The sequence below is a fragment of the Somniosus microcephalus genome, chromosome 3 (genome assembly GCF_052327205.1).
Source record: "Somniosus microcephalus isolate GS21.2 chromosome 3, FLI_Smic_1.0, whole genome shotgun sequence".
Lineage (NCBI taxonomy): Eukaryota > Metazoa > Chordata > Chondrichthyes > Squaliformes > Somniosidae > Somniosus > Somniosus microcephalus.
This window is the reverse complement of record NC_140989.1, coordinates 298,796,425-298,818,492: the sequence shown is the minus strand read 5'-3', so window position 1 is coordinate 298,818,492 and position 22,068 is coordinate 298,796,425. Positions and strand designations below refer to the sequence as shown.

At 45.5% G+C, this 22,068-nt stretch overlaps 1 pseudogene; it reads right to left on the bottom strand.

The window, feature by feature from the left end:
• The window catches only part of LOC147122087 (uncharacterized), an 88,038-nt pseudogene that overhangs the window by 40,901 nt on the left and 25,069 nt on the right, over positions 1 to 22,068 (bottom strand).

The following is a 22,068-nucleotide window of genomic DNA, read 5'->3' as shown; positions in this document are numbered from 1 at the left end:
GCCAGTCAGCAGCCTCTTACCATCTGAAATTCCGCTCCTGTCTGCTGGACAGGTGACACTTCATGCCCATTTCAGGTGGGGCAGATGAGTGGCGGCATCCAGATGAGGTTATAATTGCCTGGGCCGCACGCTGCTGAGGTCGGGGTGTGGATGGGGGGAGTTGGTTTCTCGCCTCGCTCTCGCGCGCCCAATTCCTGGTCCTGATTAAAATTGGGGCTAGAGTGTGTAAGAATAGCTAAAGGGGAGATAGGACCATGGATCGTCATTTGGATATGAAGTCACTGGAATTGCATTTAAGCAAGAGGTATGGAGACCAAATCCAGGAGGTCGTCTAAAATCACTTAGCTGCTGTACATTTGCAATGTGATTACTGCCAGTGTGAATTGAAGTTTAAGCAGATCCCTAGGAGTCTAATGGACAGCCCAGAAACTTTTAAAATTTCATTGTAATCTTTTAATGTGACAGAGCGATAACATTTGCTGTTTAACAACTCATCTGAATTTTGGATATACTTTTCAATTGGCAGATTACAATGCAGATCCAGTAGCATAACTCAGATCTATTGGCACCACACCATTCTCACCAGGTACTGGTGTCAAACTGGTACCTTGTAGTACAGTGACACCCTTGCATATGAATTGTACACAGCAAATGTGACACCCATATTTTCTAATAAGAGGCCTTTAATTGTAGACAAAATAATCATTTTGAACCAGCAGCAACATTTCAGACAAAATACAAAAAGCTGACAATGATTCCTAACCTAGTTCCTAGCCATCATCACTCATTCAAGTAGCATGTTCAGGGGCTAATAGGTAAAAATAAATTCAGAATGTCATTTTGCCTTTAAGGTACAAGCTCTTTTATGTGGTTTTGTCCTCACAGTGTCTGAAAATCAGACTGTTTCTCGTTTGTAGAAAGATCATCATAAAGATAAAGGGACAAGTTACCATATCAAAGGATTTCCACTTTTGATGCACAAACCAATTCCCAACAGTTTGCCCACTTTTGCCTGTCTTACACAGCAGGGGATTGAAAGTGCTGACTGGTGGTCTCATGATGCTGAAGTCTCATTATTATTACAGTGCTGCCTACAGTGGCTGGGCTGTGATATAAATTAGGAGCAAATAAAAACTGACAAAACTACATATGCTGGAAAGCTGAAACAAAAACAGAAAATGCTGGAAACACTCAGTAGGTCAGACAGCAGCTACGAGAGAACAGACAAAGGCCAGGAAATTGGACCAATTTGCGCCGGCTGTTAAGGCTAGTTTGGAAGAATAAATGGCGGCTGCCTCGCTTCCGCTCGTGGCGGTCGCCATTTTGGGCAGGTCGGCAGTGCTGCTGTTTCCTGCACTCGCTGCAGAAATGGAAATGAGGCAGATTGAGATGTCAATGAGTGTGCAACACTGATCTGATGCACAATCTGCAATTTTGGACTTCACCGCTCCATTTAACACCCTCTCCTAATCACAACCAGCTGACCATGCGTTCAGCAGCAGGAAGGCTCCCCCAGCAGCGCTATTTAAAGGGATCATCAACAACTTGCAGCTGACTTGCTTTTTCAGTTCTACTGGCTCTGTTTGTGCAACTGTTTGGAGCTTTCTAGAGTTGTTTATAGTTGGTGAGGTGACAGGGAGTGTTGCTGCAAGTGGAGAATGCCTTGCTTCTCATTTAAAGGGTTCTGTTCACACCACTTTTTCCCAGTCATGTGAGCTCTACTTGCAGTCCCCCTCGCAATCAAGTATGACAGGGAGATGGAGTGGAGGCAGCGAAGAAGAGGACAAGATGCTCGCTGAGGGAGGAGGAAGAGGGACAGGAGGCCTTACCCACCTAGGGTCTTCAGGGAGCACTTCTCCTACCTGCACCAAAGCCAGGAGCAGTGTATTCGGAGGCTCCGCTTCACCAAGGAGGTGATCTCAGAACTCTGCCATCTCTTGGAACCAGACCTGCAGCCTCAGAGCAGGGCGATGACGGCACTGCCAGTGGCTCTCAAGCTGACCATGGCCCACCACTGGATCCTTCCAGTCTGGAGCAGGAGAAATAGCTAACATCTCCCAGTTCGCCATCCATCGCTGCATCCAGGTCACGGAGGCACTGTACTTCAGGAGAAGGGACTTCATTGCCTTCTCTCTGAACAGAGAGAAGCAGGAAGAGTGCGCATGTGGCTTTGCCAGGATATCAGGCTTCCCCATGGTGGAGGATGCCATCCACTGCACACACGAGGCTTTGTGGTCGCCGCATATCAATTCTGAGATGTTCCGTAACTGCAAAGGCGACCACTCACTTAATGAGCAGTTGGTGTGTGACCACGCCAAGCACATCATGATGGTGAATGCCCGGTATCCTGACAGCAATCTTGATGCCTTCATCGTGCGCCAGTCCGGTGTGCCAGCAATCTTCAGCCACTACGTCAAACCTGAGAGTGGCTGCTCGGAGACAAGGTCTACCCGCTCTGCACCTGGCTGATGACTCACCTCCACAACCTTCTGCAGCAAAGCCCCTCCCCTTTAAGAAGTGTAGAGAGCCTACGACATATTTTATTGGCCAGTAGACTGCACCTGATATTGGCCCGCCTGTTCAGTGTTAAGCCAATCAGCAGCGTGTTTAGCGCTGAGATCAGCGCTACAATCATTATAATGAGCAGGCAGCACAAATTTTACATGCTGTCTGCACCACTTTGAACAGATGCGGGCACATAGCGCTTTGTGCTGTCCATGCCCGTTTTCGGGCCTTATCCAATTTCTTGACCAAAGTTAATTTTTTCGACTCTGCCCCTCTTCCTAATGTAAATTAGGTAGTGAACACCTGTCTGAAGGCAGGGAACACCACCTGAAAAGTTGGTTTTGATCCGTGCCTCCGGAGCAAAGCACCACAGTTGGCAAGCATAAATGGCTGATGCCCTTGACATTTGATTTTGGGCCACCATTTTGTTCTGACCACTGGTGGATTGAACTTTCACTCACCTGTATGGGTCAGTGATGCCACTTTAACATTGCTGACCTGTACCTAAAATTCTGAATGCTATTTTTGAACAACTGTGTAAATTCTGTGGATGTGAAGTTGTTCTGGTGTTACTACTGATCTTCAAATCTGCCCCCAGTATGAGCAGGTCAAATTCAGAACACAGGCTACTGCACAATATTGTGAAATGGCTGCAGTTTGGTAAGGGGTCTGTCACCCTGCACTGTGGGTGCTCCATAAGATGTTCCTTAGAACCTTCCTCTTTGACCAAGCTTTTGGTCATCTGCCCTAATATCTCCTTATGTGGCTCGGTGTCAAATTTTGTTTTATAACTCTCTTGAGAAGTGGCTTGAGATGTTTTACTACGTTAAAGGCGCTATATAAATGCAAGTTGGTGTTGTGGGTTGTAGAAAGTGACTGATTCCTCATATACTGAGTTCTTGAACCCAGCTGGGTCCTCTAGTAGTGTGAAGAACTTCCCGATTAAAAATCAGAATAATAAGACTCACTCCATACATCTCTCTTCTGTTTAAAAATGTGCACTTTGTAACATAGCCATTGAGATACTGACTAAACATAGACTTCTCCAAATACTTATAGGGCCTAAACACTGTAATTTTGATGTAAAGTGGGCCTAAAGTTCCCTTCAAGCTTTCTGAAGGATAGCTCTGACATTTTGTTATGACCTTCAACATTTATTGATTTGAAAACGAGTAAGAAAACATTATTTTGTAGAACTAGATTGCCATGCTATGAAATTATTTTCAAAGCAGTAGTCTCAGAAATAAGCTAATGTGTTAAATTTACAGTGTAGCACAATGAAATGTGTGCACTGGTAGCAGCAATAATAAGGAGGTGGTGTAATCATAAGCAGGGTGGGCAGTCCTTTTAACTGTCAGGCCCCAATTTTCTTTCAAAAAATATAAAAGATCATCAATTCAGCCTTGGCGCTGAGAGCTAACATTAATTCACATCAATGCCTCCAAAATTGGACATTTTCTTCTGTAAGTGAGACATTTGCATCTGGTAGCTATTTAACTAAATAAACCTATGTAGTTTGAAGCCTTGCTTCTTGAACCCAAACGCAAAGAAATATAAATCAAATGAATTCTTCAAATGAACTCTGCACCCAATTCCTTCTAGAACCAATTGCTATACAGCCCACACTAGTGAATTCCAGTCACATCCCAGTCAGAACAAATAAATCTGGGGAAGATTTAGAGTGAGATCAGTGTAATAGTGGTGTTGCACCATGTGATCATGCAGAAAAGAGTAATAAAAGGGAACAGTTGTGGAAACTAACTATTGTGAAGCCACCATATACAATATGGTTGTGTAGTTGATGCCCATTTAAAACAGAGGTGTGTAAAGATTACACCCACACCTTGTACGAGCAGAACAGTCAGGCTCCTGGCAAAGGTCATAGAGTCATAGAGTCATAGAGTTTTACAGCACAGAAAGAGGCCCTTCGGCCCATCGTGTCTGCGCCACCCATCCATCCCTGTCCAGTCTAATCCCATTTTCCAGCATTTGGTCCATAGCCTTGTATGCAATGGCATTTCAAGTGCTCATCCAAATGCTTCTTGAATGTTGTGAGGGTTCCTGCCTCTACCACCCTTTTAGGCATTGAGTTCCACATTCCAACCACCCTCTGGGTGAAAAAGTTCCTCCTCATCTCCCCTCTAAATCTCCTGCCCCTTACCCTGAATCTATGCCCCCTTGTTATTGACCCCCCTACTAAGGGGAAAAGTTCCTCTTTGTCTACCCTATCTATGCCCCTCATCATTTTGTACACCTCAATCAGGTCCCCCCTCAGCCTTCTTTGCTCCAAGGAAAACAACCCCAGCCTGTTTAGTCTTTCTTCATAGCTGAGGCGCTCCATCCCAGGTAACATCCTGGTGAATCTTCTCTGCACCCTCTCCAAAGCAATCACATCCTTCCTATAGTGAGGTGACCAGAACTGCACACAGTACTCCAGCTGTGGCCTCACCAGCGTTTTGTACAGCTCCATCATAACCTCCCTGCTCTTATATTCTATGCCTCGGCTAATGAAGGCAAGTATCCCATATGCCTTTTTAACCACCTTATCTACCTGTTCCGCTGCCTTCAGGGATCTATGTACATGTACACCAAGGTCCCTCTGACCCTCTGTACTTCCTAGGGTCCTACCACTCATTGTGTATTCCCTTGCCTTATTTGTCCGTCCAAAATGCATCACCTCGCACTTTTCAGGGTTAAATTCCATTTGCCACTTTTCCGCCCATCTGACCAACCCGTTTATATCGTCCTGTAGCCTGAGGCTTTCCTCCTCGCAATTTACCACCCCACCAATTTTCGTGTCACCTGCGAACTTACTGATCATACCTTTTACATTCTCATCCAAATCATTTATGTAGATCACAAACAACAAGGGACCCAGCACCGATCCCTGAGGTACCCCACTGGACACAGGCTTCCAGTCACAAAAGCAACCTTCGACCATCACCCTCTGCCTCCTGCCACTCAGCCAGTTTAGGATCCAACGCGCCAAGGCACCCTGGATCCCATGGGCTCTTACCTTCTTGACCAGTCTCCTATGCGGGACTTTGTCAAAAGCTTTACTGAAGTCCATGTAAACCACATCCACAGCATTTCCCTCATCCACCCCCCTAGCCACCCCCTCGAAAAATTCAATCAGATTTGTCAGACATGATTTACCCTTGACAAAGCCATGCTGACTATCCCCGATTAATCCTTGCCTCTCCAAGTGGAGACTAATTTTGTCCCTCAGAATTTTTTCCAATAATTTCCCTACCACTGATGCTAGGCTCACTGGCCTGTAATTCCCTGGTTTATCCCTGCTACGCTTCTTGTATAATGGTACTACATTAGCTGTTCTCCAGTCCTCTGGTACATCCCCTGTGGCCAGAGAGGTTCTGAAAATTTGTGTCAGAGCCCCTGCAATCTCCTCCTTTGCCTCCCACAGCAGCCTGGGACACATCTCGTCCAGGCCTGGGGATTTATCCACTTTTTGGCCTGCTAAAACCGCTAGCTCCTCCTCCCTCTCGATGCTAATATGTTCAAGTATGTCACAGTCCCCTTGCCCGATTTCTATGTCTGCATCGTCTTTCTCCATAGTGAACACAGATGCAAAAAATTCATTTAAAACCCCGCCTACATCATCTGGCTCTACACACAGATTGCCACTTTGGTCCCTAATGGGCCCGACCCTTTCCCTGGTTATCCTCTTGCCCTTAATATACTTATAAAACACCTTAGGATTTTCCTTTATTTTGCTCGCCAGTGTTATTTCATGGCCCCTCCTCGCCCTCCTAATTTCTTTTTTAAGTATGCCCCTGCACTTTTTATACTCCTCTAGGGCTTCTTCCGTCTTTAGTCTTTTGTAACTGCCAAAAGCCCCCATTTTATTTCTAATGCATTTTTGTATATCCCTTGTCATCCAAGGTTCCCTTTGCTTGTTGGTCCCACCCTTGACCTTTACAGGAACATGTTGGTGTTGTACTCTCTCTATTTCCCTTCTGAAAGTCTCCCACTGTTTTGATGTGGATTTTCCTATAAGTAGCTGCTCCCAGTCCACTTTGGCCAGGTCCTGCCTTATCATATTAAAATCGGCCTTCCCCCAATTTAGAACCCTTATTTCCGGGCCGTCTTTGTCTTTTTCCATGACCACCTTAAATCTCACCGAATTATGGTCACTGTCGCCAAAATGCTCTCCTACTGATACTTCCACCACTTGCCCGGCTACATTCCCCAGAATTAGGTCCAGTACCGCCCCCTCTCTTGTAGGACTTTCTACATGTTGGCTCAAAAAGCTCTCCTGGATGCACTTTAAGAATTCTGCACCCTCTAAGCCTTTCACACTCTGACTATCCCAATTTATATTGGGGAAGTTGAAATCCCCCACTATTATTACCCTATTATTTTCACACTTCTCTGAGATTTGCCTACATATCTGTTCCTCTATCTCCCCCTGACTGTTTGGGGGCCTATAGTACACTCCCAGCAAAGTGCTTGCCCCCTTTTTGTTTTTAAGTTCTACCCATATGGCCTCATTAGAGGAACCCGCTAATATATCATCCCTCCTTACAGCAGTAATTGACTCCTTAATTAATATTGCAACACCCCCTCCCCTTTTACACCCCCCTCTGTCTCGCCTGAAGATTCTATACCCCGGAATATTGAGCTGCCAGTCCTGACCCTCCCTCAACCATGTCTCCGTGATAGCAGGTTAGATACCTTATCAGGTTAGATACCTTATCAAAGATTGCTTTTTGTTGCACTTTTGCTGTATTCTTTTTAACTGGTGCTCATTAAAGGCGATATTAACTTTATTGTTAATAACATTCCTTCGTAAAAGGGCTACCAGAGTGACAATTACAAGCTTAATTCAGCCGTGGCAATCTTATTGTGTCAACTGCTACATCAAAACAAGATTATTGGGATTTTGGGGGGAAAAGATTCATGATCTATGTATTATGATATTTTTGTGATGCTAACACTTTGCTCTGTGCGTTGAATTGCTATGGTGCCACTTATCTCAAGGAGAAAAGATTCTCTTAGAGACATTCATAAATAAATAATGTTTTTATAGAGTCAAGAAAATGCCATTAGGCTCAAGAAATTTCTTGAAAGATCGACTCCACCAATTCACCAGATCCACCAATCCATTTTCTCTCCAGAAATGCACTCTTGGACCCATTTATGCTGTCTGTTTCAGTGGCCTTTTGTGGTAACTTACTCCAAAGCTATCGTTCAGCTGAAAATTATGTTATGTCTTGCTTCTTCCCAACTTCCTAATTTTAATTTGTAGCTTTTGCCACCTTAAACAAAGGGCTGAAAATGTAAAAGGGCAACAATATCCTTTTAAACAGGGGTCCCGCTTTCAGTGCTGTTTTCCTGGGCCCTGAATTTGCGGGTGGACGCTTCCAAGCGGCAAAAAATCTACAAACTTACCCGATGGTCCCGGAGGTTTGGACACTCGCGCTCCTGGGCCTCGATGCATAGCCCGCGTAGAGGCCCATGTAGCCCAGCGGCACAGGCCATTCGCAAGCGCCCCAGGGATCACGTGGGCCGACCCAACCAATGAAAGAAAGGGAACCCCCATTCGTGCTTACGGGGATTCCGTATGTATGGAATCCTCATACGTATGAATGGGAATACCGCCAAAAATACACATACACTTCAATTTTTTTTAAAAATCACATATTTAAAATTAATCAAAATGGCATTTAATTAAATAGTTAAAACAAAAATTTAATTTTTTGAAAATATAAATTTACATATTTTAAAGGGGCTAAAAATAAACTTACCTTATTTCACAGGTTTTTAATTGTATAAATTATTGAATTTTTTTATTTTTCTGATCTTTAAAAATCTTACATAAGAATTTCACAGGCATTCGCTGGGCAGACATTGGGCAAATAGTCCAACTCTCCGCCTGCAGAGGCCCTTTTCCCGGGGATGCATGCAATCTGTCTAGAAGATTCTTGACAGATTGCTAGTTCTGGATTTTAGCACATGCACTTCGCATGCCTAAACTCTGAACTTGCGCGGCCCCTACTGCCCCTTTAGTTTCCGTCGAAGTTAAGGCAGATATTGGGACAACCTCCCCCCAAACCACACCCGTGGAATTTCTACCCCATAATCTTCAGAAAACAGATTTCATTTGAAATATGTTTAATGAACCAGATCACTTAACCACTAGTTCACAAAACCTTGGCATTGCTGGAGGCCAGAGAACATGTCATCTGCCCCCCTCAGAGTTGCAGCTGTGCATGACCTGAGGATACCATGGTAACTGAAGGGAAAATCTAGGTACTTCAAACTGTCACAAAAATATGTATGATCTCACATTATGTAATTTACACAGAGGTATGTTAGTAAGAAAGCTATTCTAGTTTGCAGTGAGAATTCAACAGTCAGACTTGAAATTGTTTTGTGTCTGTGTGTTTGGCATCTTCTCAGTTGCTGCTGCGGTGAGTAGAATCTAATTAGCACAAGTGGTTTTCTTTATTTCCAAGCAAATTTACCAGGGATACGTTACCTTTTTAAAATTTGTATTTTTATCTCCGTAAAACTAAATTACAAATCTCACTAAGAGTGCCAATGCCCTTCTTTACTGTCTCCACAGGGTCTGTTTCAAAATGAAAGCTTTCAACTTTTGCTCCGGAATTTCCAGAGAAGTCAAGGTCCTTTTCTAAAAGGAGCAGACTGGCAATGCCTTAAGGCTGCCTTGCAGAAATTGCTGAGAATAATCATACTCCCTCATACACACAGGTTATAAATGGTTTATATTTTAGAATCTAAATCCCAACTCTTCCATATTTAGTTTTACATCCTGTAGTCACTTGTTTTCTTATTTCCCCAGTGTTTCAATTCTCCCCTCCACAGAGGTCTCTCAGCTCATTAAAATGTCCTTATAGCTTGGAGGGCGCATTGTGATCTTCTGCATAAACACTGCGTGAGCAAGGGTTCCTTTTAATTGCGAAACCTAGGTGAAGGGCCCAAGGTTCCTATTGCAGGATACCAGCAAGTTGGAAGAGTTTGGGGAAACAAATAGTGGTAAATCAAAAAGTAGTGATTATATGAGAACAAACTTGGGCTTCAAAAACCTGGAGATTGTTGAAGGAAGGGGAGACCGAAGGAAGTCAGAAGTTCCACAGTTTTGATATGCTGTGAACGAATCAATTTAAGCATAAAAATAGTTGAATTATATCCTTAACAAAGCTGTTGGACCTCGTTGAGATGTGGGCTTTTCAAGTTGAAGGTAGCAGCCCTGAAGTTCCACTGGACCATTTGCACTGATGTGGTGCCCCTGAACTGGGACTTGCTCCCTCCGATGATGTCTAACACTGACCCCACCTTCCCTGTAAATTGTGGGTGGGGTCAGCTCATTTAAATATCCATTGGTGTTTCAGTATTCCAGCCCTGTGCAACATGGGAGTAGTGCACTGGGGTAGGGGATGTGAGGGAGTGTGGGGGTGGGGGGGGGAGGTGCATAGGTTAAACATTAGGAGAGCAGCCGTTAACAGAAACATAGTAAAATAGGAGCAAGAGTAGGCCATTCAGCCCTTCGAGCCTGCTCCGCCATTCAATATGATCATGGCTGATCCTCCATCTCAATACCATATTCCCGCACTCTCCCCCTGAGGATTGCAGCAGAAGACTCGGGGAGCAGCATATATATAGTAAAGTGTTTGGAACAGGGAGTTAACTGGCAGGTAGCTGTAACGGAAGGATCATGTGTGATTTTGTCTCACTTTTAAAGTATGTCTTCAAGTGGAGGATCTGACAGAGGCTCCCAAAGAAGGAAGCAGGACATTGGAAGGAGGTAGAAAGGAAGAGCATACAATATCAATGAGATCGATTTTTACACACTCCTGGATGAAATTGAGCAAAGGAGAAAAAGATTTGTGAAAGCCCATGGGAGGAAACCGCAGAAAACTGTCTCACGTGCCATGTAGAGGGAGGTGGTAGTGGTACTGAGTGCCATCACCCTTCCTACATTACAACAGTGACAACACTTCAAAAGTATTTCAGAGGCTAGATTTTCCAATCAGTGTTATTATAATGCCAGTTTGTAAATGTTTTACTGTTGGCATTATAAATAAGACTGATTGGAAAATCTGAGCTATAATCTGTTAATAATCCTCTCAATGCAATTGAAATTTACACTTCAGTAGGTATCCACTGTGAATAGTTGGCTGACATTCCAGATTTAAATATAATTTAAAATCAAATTTTGTGAAGGAACTGAAGGGGGAGTGTATCCCAGCAGTTGGCAGTGAGGCTACATACTGAGGACCGGAAAATTGATTCAATCACTTATAATATTTAGGCTGCCACAAAGTCACTGCTGTGGAACATTCTACTAACTCTATGGCAAATTATTATATTATATATGGCATGGTGGTCAGTGCATTGTGGCAGTATTATGCATTGACAGGAGATGGTTCAATGATCCCTCCATTGATTTTCTAATCCCAGCCTCGCTGTTGTGAGATGTGCTGAACCAAATGCCACTCCCTAGGGAGGTTAAATTGGATATGATTGTTCAACGGTTCACATTTTCACAACAAGCTGTGTTGATGGTGCCTGGGAGATGGCTGCCTGCCCTGCTCTCTTGGACTCAGGAAGTGCCTAGTGAGGAGAAAACAACGAGACAAAAGCACCAGAGAAACAGTCGGAGGATGGCATTCTTCAGCTATGTGGCAGTGACTGTAACAAAACGATTTATAGCAGTTTAACTTGGAGGAAAAAAATCTAATCTTTTAGAATAGATTTTGGAAAACAGCCATTTTCAATGCTTTGCTCAGGAAGTTACCTCTGACAATGCCAACCTACAGTACCACACGGGATGGAAGCCTAGATAAGCTGGTCCGGTCCTCAAATGGGGGTTGAACACATAACCTTCTGACTCAGATTCAAACCAAGCTGACACTTGTGGGGGAAAGAGAAAGATTATAGTTGTTTCTATTTGATTTGCTTTTATTCCAGTATTTTTGCTTCCATAAGTTAAAATTCCCCTTTCTGCAATGACACTGACATTTATTTGATTGTGACAAATATGTCCTTGGAGCACAATTTTTGCAGAATATCTGGTCCAGTACAAGATTTTGAATATTTCTACAAAATTGAGTTTTTGCAGAATTCTGCAAAATATTCTGTACTGCACAAAAAATGCAGGGATTACAGTTTGAAAATAGGGCCCTAACACTTTTATTGAACTGGAAAAGCAGGCAGAGGCAGAGATGAACCTTCTCCTTGGTGGTCCCACAGTGCCCTTACAAACAATACACTCACTCCCCAAGTCATGATGTGCTGTGTAAACAAACTGCTATCACTGTGCTTATTGAGAGTTAACAAAATGCATGCCATTGACATTTATAAAGTAATCCAGGCTTTCAAAACCAATTTAAAACAATCCTCAAGAATAATGAGCATTAATAATATATATATTTTTTTAATTACAAATAAACTGTAAAAAATAAATAAAAGAAAAATAACCATTCCTGACAAATATTTTTTTTAATTCTCACCACGAGAGATGCCAGTGCTGGGAATGGAGAATTTTCTCATTCCAAGCACTCAGTAGCAAGCATTCCCAGGTCAGGTACAGCAAAGCGAGTTGTAGATACTCCGGCCAGCTTCAGAATAGTGTGTCAATTCAATTCCCACACAAGCTGTCTTTGTGTGCTGTCAGAATGATATTGTCAATTACTAGGGCAACTCAGTTGCTATTGCTCAAATCTGCTCAGAAACTGGAATTTTCACTGCTACTGGGACTTTAATACAAAACTCTGGTATTCAAGTAGCAAACTAGAGAGCCAGCTCATGCCTTAGCTCTGTTGAATTGGTCAAAAATACAGACTTCAGGGGCCCAACATTTGAAAGAAAGATGATTTCTGCACACTACCACTACCAATTGCTGAATGCATTGGACTGCCTGTCAGGGAGATTCCTAAACATGTTGGATAGTACGGTGAAGTTTTCGGTTCTCATGCTGTCACTCTGCAGTCATCAATAGCTGTTGCTGCTGAGTCCCCTTCCCGCAGGAGTCTGCGACACCAGTAACAGCATCTCTCAGAGATTCTTATATTAGGGCCATGCAGGCCGTGGGCTCAATCACCTCGCATTGGACAGACTGGGAGAGCAAATGGATAGCGGCATCAGGGGATTTCCTAGAAACTGCTCCCTTGTAGACCAATGGGAGTGCTGAGCCGCTGCCCAGGAGCTGGGACAGTTGTGCAATGGAAATGGAACACAATGACATCTCTCATGATGATGTCGGTTCTGTACGCTCATGACCTCCTGAACCAATGCCTACCCTGGTGCCAGAAAGCAAGCTGGCCCAGACTTTCTGGCAGAAGCCGAGTTGTTACTCAGGCCTACGCTGCTAGAGGTCGCTGACCACAAGCATCTCATAAGCTTTGAATGAGCCACAGCAGCTTCCCATCTCTCATGTTGCAGCCACTGGGGAGCACCTCGTAGAAACACAAGAAGATAAATGAACGCTTCAGACAGGCACTCAGGACTCACATTGGGTGAGAAATAGTTTGTAGGCTATTATGTCCATGTATAATTGAGACACGGACTGCAGGAGTTGATTATAACAAGTCTTTACTGAATGGAGACAACCTGGAAACTGAAACTACAGAAGCCTGCTAGGGCCTTTTATACAGGGGTGGTCACTGCCGGTACTGCAGTCTGAGACCAGTTATTCCCTTAAAGGTACATACACAACAATTCCTCCCCTTTTAGATAAACAGTACATAACATTCATTTAACAACTAAATAATAACTAATTACAATTACGGTTGCTAGATACATTGGTTGAAGTTAAGCAATTATAAGTTCAGTCTTTGAGGAGGCTTCCTGATTCTGTGTGGATAACGCCTCTTTGGGATATCAGGTTCTTCTGGCAAGGTTGCGTCGGGATCAATGTCGTTGTTTGGTTCGTCTGCTTCCAATATCACCGATTCTGCGGTAGATGCAATTGGTACTTCGGTTTCATCGCCAGGTGTATCAGATCGTGGTGTGGAGTTGACATTTTCCAGTGACTCTAGAATCTGGTCAGCATGGCGTCTTACAATGCTCTCTCCGACGTCCACAGTATACATTAGAGGTCCTTGCCGTGTACAGATCATTCCTGGCTGCCATTTCTCTGTGCGGTAGTCCCAGGACAAAACTGGTTGACCTATCTTAAAACTCCTGGTCGGCCTTTCATTCATATTCTGAAACTGCCTGTTCTCCACATCTCTTCTGACGTTTGGCTTAACCAAATCCAAGCGGCATCGTAGTCTTCGATTGAAGAACATCATGGCTGGAGTTTGGTTGGTAACCGCATGTGTCGCATTCCGGTAGGCAAACAAGAAGTTATCCACCTTGTGTTGTAGGGGTATATCTTAATTACACATTGCCTTGATAGCCTTCTTGAATGTTTGAACAAACTTCTCGGCCAATCCATTAGTGGCTGGATGATATGGGGCGGATGTGTAATGCTTAACACCATTGTTCTTTAAGAACCTCCGGAACTCTTCAGACACAAACTGTGGTCCATTGTCAGAGGAAATCTGTTCAGGCAGCCCATTCCTGGCGAATATGGTTCGTAAGACTGTGATAGTTTTTTCTGTGGTGGTTGAGGACATTTTTATTACCTCTGGCCACTTTGAATGTGCATCGACCGCAATTAAAAACATCGAGTCCATAAAGGGACCAGCAAAATCAATGTGCACCCTTTGCCATGGAGATGAGGGCCACTCCCATGGATGTAGAGGGGCTTGTGGTGGGGCATTTTGGACCTTCTGGCATCCTGTACAGCTTTTGGTCATCTCTTCGATTTCTCTATCGATTCCCGGCCACCACACAAACGCTCTGGCTAAGTTCTTCATTTTTACCCCTCCCAGATGACCCTCATGAAGCTCATTGAGCACTCTATCCTTCAATTTGGGTGGAATTACTACTCTGGATCCACACATCAAGGTTCCTCTGCACACTGACAGCTGTTCTCTTCTTGGCGAGAATGCTGGCAGCAGTGGTTCGCCATGTGCTGGCCATCTCTTCACCGTTAAATCATAGACCCAGGAGAGTGTCGGGTCATTTCGTGTTTCCTTTTCTATGTTTGCATTCGTCACAGGGAGACATTCGACTATAGTCGAGTGGAATAACTCCACTGGATCCACTGCCAGTTCTTCTTCCACCGTCGGCAACGGTAGGCGCGACAATCCATCAGCATTCCCATGCTGTTTAGTTCCTTTGTACTCGATGTCATATTGGTGTGCCCCTAGGAAAAGGGACCACCTCTGTAGCCGTTGTGCCGTCATTATCGGTACGCCCTTCTGAGGGTTGAAAATGGAGACGAGAGGTTGATGATCAGTTAGTAGAGTAAATTTCTGACCGTGCAGGTAGTGATTGAACTTCTTCACCCCCCACACCAGGCTGAGGGCCTCTCTGTCAATCTGGGCGTAGTTATGCTCGGCTGAAGTTAACGAGCGTGACGCAAAAGCTATCGGCCTCTCTGAAGCATCAAGGAATTTATGTGACAGTGCCGCTCCAATGCCGTAGGGAGACACATCACACGCCAGTCTTATCGGTAGTGATGGGTTGTAGTGAGCCAATACTTCTCTTGAAGTGATTAGGTCCTTACTCTTCTGAAAGGCCCGCTTACATTCATCGCTCCATTTCCATGCTACTCCCGTTCGTAGTAGGGCGTTCAGTGGATGCAGAATTGTGGACAAATTCGGCAAAAACTTATGGTAGTAATTCACCAATCCGAGGAATGACCTCAGTTGCGACACATTTTCAGGCGCTGGAGCCTTAACTACCGCTTCAATTTTGTCAGGGGACTTATGCAACCCCTCTTCATCAATCACGTGGCCACAATACGATATCTGTTTCTTAAAAAACTCGCACTTGGGGCGATTGGCTCGTAGCCCATGTTCACGTAGTCTAGTGAGCACCTGCTCTAGGTTGGCAAGGTGTTCACTGTCATCTTCACCTGTCACTAGGATGTCGTCTAAGTAACACTGAGTCCCCGGAATCCCTTGCAGGACTTGTTCCATCGCTCCTTGCCATATCGCTGGAGCTGATGCTACTCCGAATACCAGTCGATTATACTGGTAAAGACCTTTGTGAGTGTTTATCGTGAGATACTTCCTAGAGGATTCTTCAACCTCCATCTGCAAATATGCTTGTGCTAGGTCAATTTTTGTAAAACGCTTCCCTCCAGATAGTGAGGCAAAGATATCTTCTATCCTTGGAAGAGGATATTGTACTGTGTGAAGGACTGGGTTCACCGTCACCTTGAAGTCCCCACAGATGCGAACCTTCCTTGGCTCCTCAGACTTATTGATTAACGTTTTCTTCATGACAGGAATGATGGGTGTCGCCCACTCGCTCCAGTCTACCTTAGATAACACGCCTGCATTCTCCAGATTCTCCAGCTCTGCCTCGTCGGCTGGGCGAATTGCATATGGTACCGGTCTTGCTTTGAAAAACTTGGGAATTGCATTCTCCTCTATTTTTATCGAGGCGGTTACGCCTTTAAGAGTGCCCAGTTCTTGTTGAAATACCTCTTTGGCGTCAGCTAAGATTGTTGACAATCGTCCAGGAGTGACGTCGTCATCCTTTTTACCAGTCACCGTCAGTGCCTGAATGGAGTGCCAGTCTAAACTTATCTTTCTGATCCATTCATGTCCCAATAACGGTGGTCCACCATCTTGCAGAATGTAGAGATACAATTTCCGTATTTTCTTGCCGTTGTATTCGACAGGCACCCTTATTTTTCCTCTGGGGTATACCTTTTGCCCCGTATACGTCCTCAAGACAATGGATGTCTCTCTCAAGGGTATGTGTGAGAATAGCCGCTCATAGTCTCGTCAATTCATGACGGTTAGAGCTGATCCTGTTTCCAATTCCATTTTGACTTGGGACCCTGCTATCGTGAGGGTGACCCAAATGGTTCGGAGATCCTCTTTTGCGATTACGTTGTGAAGTTTGAGACAGCTTAGTCTCTTGTTCCCGGATTCACTATCGCTCATCTGGTCTTCGGAACTACTGTCCGTCATCTTTTGTACTTTCCTGTACGGTTCCTTAGTAGCCTTTTTGTTGTCGTTGGTCTTCTTCCCAGACCTGCAAACTCGTGCAATGTGTCCCATCTTTCCGCATTGCCTGCATATTTTGTCCTTGGACCAGCAGTCCTTCTGGTCATGGTTTGTTCTGCCGCAGCGATAACATTTTGCAAATCCCTGTGTCATTTCGTGGGTGCCGTATTCCTGTGGCTTTTGTTGTATTTCCACAGCTCCCCTTGCTGCTGCTTCGTACGATACTGCCACGCTGAAAGCCTTATCTAGCGTCAGCTCTTTCTCTGAGAGTAACCTCTTCTGGGTTCCTTCACTCAGGAGTCCACAGACAAATTTGTCCCGTAAGTTATCTGCCAGTCCTGCTCCGAACTGGCAGTGCTTTGATAGCTTGCGTAGTTCCGTAAGGTAATCAGCATTGCTCTCATTTTTATGCTGATTTCTCCTGTGGAATTTTAATCTTTCTGCTATCAGCAGCGGTGTAGGATTTAGGTGTTCCTGTAGGATAGCAACAATTTCGTTAAAACTCTTCGCCTTCGGTTTGGCTGGAGTAATCAGGTCCCGCAATAGGCCGTACGTTCTTGCGCCCATTAAATTTAGCAATACCGATGCCTTTAGCAATACCGATGCCTCGCAATATACCTCGACTCTTTCCACATACGTGGTCCATTCTTCTATTGCATTATCGAAGGCAGTGATATCGCCAGTCTTTGGCATCTTGAAAATCTAAGATGGCGCCTCCCGTGCTTTGCCTTCGTCCCCGATGGATCAAAATGGCGCCTCCCGCACTTTTCCTTCTTCCCCGCCGAGTTAAGATGGCGCCTCCCGCGCTTTCCCGCCGCTGCCGCTGCTGCCAACGCTGTTGCTGGCGATTATATTTATTTTACTATCCTGTAATGGCGACGCCCTATGGTCTTCGCGCCTCCCCGATTGCTGCTGCCAACGCCGCTCTCCACGGTATTTTTATTTTTCTATCGTGCTTCAATATTTGCTCTGTTAATTGAAGAACCGTTCCCGTCGTGGAGCGGACCCTCTGGGACACTTCCCTCCCTCTTCTTAGGTCCGAACGCTGCCCGGCTTTGAAGCACTGGCCGCGCCCTGTGTGCTCCACCCTCTCTCTCTCTCTTTGCTTCCCGACTCGCTGCCCAGCCCCGTTGCAGAGCCACTCGATCGAGCTCTAGCCCACCGCAGCCCAGGAAGGATCAGTGCACTACCTGCCACCAGCCCGATTAGCTGGGAAACCACAGACTGGAGAACCAAGCCTGGGTCTCGACAGTCTCTCCTGCACTTTTCAATTCGATGATTTGGAGGGTGGTTGCCCACGGTCGACGCCCGTTTCTCGAGTTTCTTTGGATTATTATTTTTTTTTTTCTTCTGGCTTCGACCTTCAATAACGTCGTCTGAGGTGCTGCCGAGTTGCAGGTAAGTTTGTTTCTTACTCGTCGCCAGTATTATGTCCGTGTATAATTGAGACACGGACTGCAGGAGTTGATTATAACAAGTCTTTACTGAATGGAGACAACCTGGAAACTGAAACTACAGAAGCCTGCTAGGGCCTTTTATACAGGGGTGGTCACTGCTGGTACTGCAGTCTGAGACCAGTTATTCCCTTAAAGGTACATACACAACATAGGCCTTCCTGTAAGCCAGTAAAACCACAATGTTGTTTGAAATCTTTGTGTGCAGAATAGCTGGTGATTCTAACGTTAGTTGACATGAATATAAATTTTGGTATATGGACAGATGCTGTTGATTGTAGTGTGGAATGACTGGAACATATTTTGGACATAACTGTTAATGCAAAGGAACAAGGCCTGTTCACCTGACGTTCTCTTCAATGAGCTGCTGCTGAATGGCTTTGTCTGCAGGCAACTGTTGCGCTCCTCCTGCTTCCTCACCCTCCTCAATGCCATCAATGTCCTCCCCCTCATCATGCTCAAGGTCCTTCTCCAATGGTGGCTCCGTGTGTTGTCCCTGATGTACAGAAAAGTTATGCAGCATACAGCAAAGCACAATTATATGGGACACCCTTTCTGGGCTGTATTGCAGGAAGCCACCAGATATGTTTAAGCATCTGAACTGTTCTTTGTTAGGGCTCTAGTTGATCCATGAATCTGATTGTAGCAGAGTACCGCAACTGAGTGTGGGATTCCTAAGAAGAATTGTGTGCTGTGTGCAAGGGATAGCCTTTGTCTCCAAGCTTCTAGCCTTTAACTTGATGTGCAGGGGCAAAGAATAGAAACATAGAAACATAGAAGATAGGAGCAGGAGTAGGCCATTCGGCCCCTCGAGCCTGCTCCGCCATTCAATGAGATCATGGCTGATCATCCAAACTCAGTACCCTGTCCCTGCCTTCTCCCCATATCCCTTGATCCCTTTAGCCTTAAGAAATATATCTAACTCCTTCTTGAATATATTTAATGAATTGGCCTCAACTGCCTTCTGTGGTAGAGAATTCCACAGGTTCACCACTCTCTGGATGAAAAAATTCCTCCTTATCTCTGCCCTAAATGGCTTACCTCTTATCCTTAGACTGTGACCCCTGGTTCTGGACTCCCCTGCCATTGGGAACATCCTTCCTGCATCTAGTCTGTCCAGTCCTGTTAGAATTTTATAAGTTTCAATGAGATCCCCTCTCATTCTTCTAAACTCCAGCGAGTATAAGCCCAATCGACCCAATCTCTCCTCATACGTCATTCCTGCCATCCCAGGTATCAGTCTGGTGAATCTTCGCTGCACTCCCTCCATGGCAAGAACATCCTTCCTCAGATAAGTGTGGCATCGGCAGCGGGTGGAGGCGGAGCAGAGCGGCAGAGCGACTACAAGAGGCCCCAGAGGCTCAGGTAGGCCTCAGTGCGGCATCGGCAGCGGGTGGAGGCGGAGCATAGCGGCAGAGCGACTACAAGAGGCCCCAGAGGCTCAGGTAGGCCTCAGTGCGGCATCGGCAGCGGGTGGAGGCGGAGCAGAGCGGCAGAGTGACTACAAGAGGCCCCAGAGGCTCAGGTAGGCGTACCAATCTCCAATCTCAGGCAAGGAGAGAGATAAAAAGTATTCGAGGTGTGACGTCACCACATACAGGTAGGTGATTGGTTGGAGTATTTCTCTTGTTTTAAAACTTTAAGTCTGTGGTTTATAGTTTTTAAGGTTGCTGTGGTGTAGCGGGGACAGTTTGTCAACCAGGGCCCTTAAATATATCATTTAACTGTAGTGAAACATAGAAGATAGGAGCAGGAGTAGGCCATTCGGCCCTTCGAGCCTGCTCCGCCATTCAACGAGATCATGGCTGATCATCCAAACTCTAGCACCCGGTCCCTACACCGACAGCCATCCCACCCAAGCCCTATCCCCGTAACCCCATGTATTTAATCCCCCCTAACACTAAGGGTCAATTTTTATCATGGCCAATCAACCTAACCTGCACATTTTTGGACTGTGGGAGAAAACCAGAGCACCCGGAGAAAACCCACGCAAACACAGGGAGAATGTGCAAACTCCACACAGACAGTCACCCGAGGCCAGATTTGAACCCGGGTCCCTGGCGCTGTGAGGCAACAGTGCTAACCACTATGCCACCGTGCTGGTGGGATTCATTTAATTTTAATTAATTAGTTAAAGGGTAAGTCATGGCAGGACAGCCCAGCCCCGTAGTGTGCTCCTCCTGCTCTATGTGGGAAATCAGGGATGCTTCCTGCGTCCCTGACGACCATGTGTGCGGGAAGTGTGTCCAGCTGCAGCTACTGACAGACCGCATTGCGGCACTAGAGCTGCGGATGGATTCATTTTGGAGCATTTGCGATGCTGAGGACATCGTGAATATCACATACAGCGAGTTGGTCACACCGCAGGTAAAGGGTGTACAGGCAGGAAGGGAATGGGTGACCAGCAGGCAGAGTAAGAGGCGCAGGCAGGTAGTGCAGGAATCCCCTGCGGCCACCCCCCTCTCCAACAGATATACCACTTTGAATACTGTTGGGGGGGATGACTCATCAGGGGAAGGCAGCAGCAGCCAACTTCCTGGCACCATGGGTGGCTCTGCTGCACAGGCTGGGAGGAAAAAGAGTGGAAGAGTGGAAGAGTAGGGATAGGGGACTCAATTGTAAGGGGAATAGATAGGCGTTTTTGCGGCCGCAATCGAGACTCCAGGATGGTGTGTTGCCTCCCTGGTGCAAGGGCCAAGGACGTCTCGGAGCGGCTGCAGAACATTTTGGAGGGGGAGGTTGAACAGCCAGTTGTCGTGGTGCACATAGGCACCAACGATATAGGTAAAAAACGGGATGAGGTCCTAAAAGCAGAATATAGGGAGCTAGGAGGTAAATTAAACGATAGGACCTCAAAGGTAGTAATCTCAGGATTGCTACCAGTGCCACGTGCTAGTCAGAGTAGAAATAGGAGGATATTTCAAATGAATACATGGCTAAAGGAATGGTGCAAGGAGGAGGGATTCAAATTCCTTGGACATTGGAACCGGTTCTGGGAGAGGTGGGACCAGTACAAACGGGACGGCTTGCACCTGGGCAGGGCCGGGACCGATGACCTAGGGGGAGTGTTTGCTAGTGCTGTTCGGGGGGGTTTAAACTAAAATGGCAGGGGGTTGGGAACCTGAGCATGGAGACAGAGGAAAGGAAAACAGGGATAAAAGCAAAAGATAGGAAGGAGAAAAACAAAAGTGGCAGTCAGAGAAATCAACGGTTTAAATCAAACGTGGCCACAGTAAATAATAATTCTAATAGGTCTAAGAGCGTTAAAAAAACAAGCCTGAAGGCTTTGTGTCTTAATGCGAGGAGCATTTGTAATAAGGTGGATGAATTGGCTGCGCAAATAGAGGTAAACGGATATGATTTGGTTGGGATTACGGAAACATGGCTCAAGGATGGCCAAGACTGGGAACTCAACATCCAGGGGTATTCGATATTCAGGAAAGATAGGCAAAAAGGAAAGGGAGGTGGGGTAGCATTACTGGTTAAAGAAGGGATTAATACAATTGTAATGAAGGATATTAGCTCTGATGACGTGGAATCTGTATGGGTAGAATTGAGAAATACAAAGGGGCAAAAAACATTATTGGGAGTGGTATATAGACCTCCAAACAGTAAGGCGGAGGTTGGGGATGGCATTAAAAGGGAAATTAAAGAAGCGTGCAATAAGGGCACAGCAGTCATCGTGGGTGACTTTAATCTACATATAGATTGGGCCAACCAAATTAGTAACAATACTGTGGAGGAGGAATTCCTGGAGTGTTTACGGGATGGTTTCCTGGACCAATATGTCGAGGAACCAACCAGAGATCAGGCCATCTTAGACTGGGTATTATGTAACGAGAAAGGATTAATTAGCAATCTTGTTGTACGAGGCCCCTTGGGTCGGAGTGATCATAATATGATCGAATTCTTCATTAAGATGGAGAATGAAGTAGTTGACTCAGAGACAAGGGTCCTCAATTTAAATAAAGGAAACTACGATGGTCTGAGGAGCGAGTTGGGTAGGATTGATTGGGGAATGGCACTCAAAGGGTTGACGGTGGATAGGC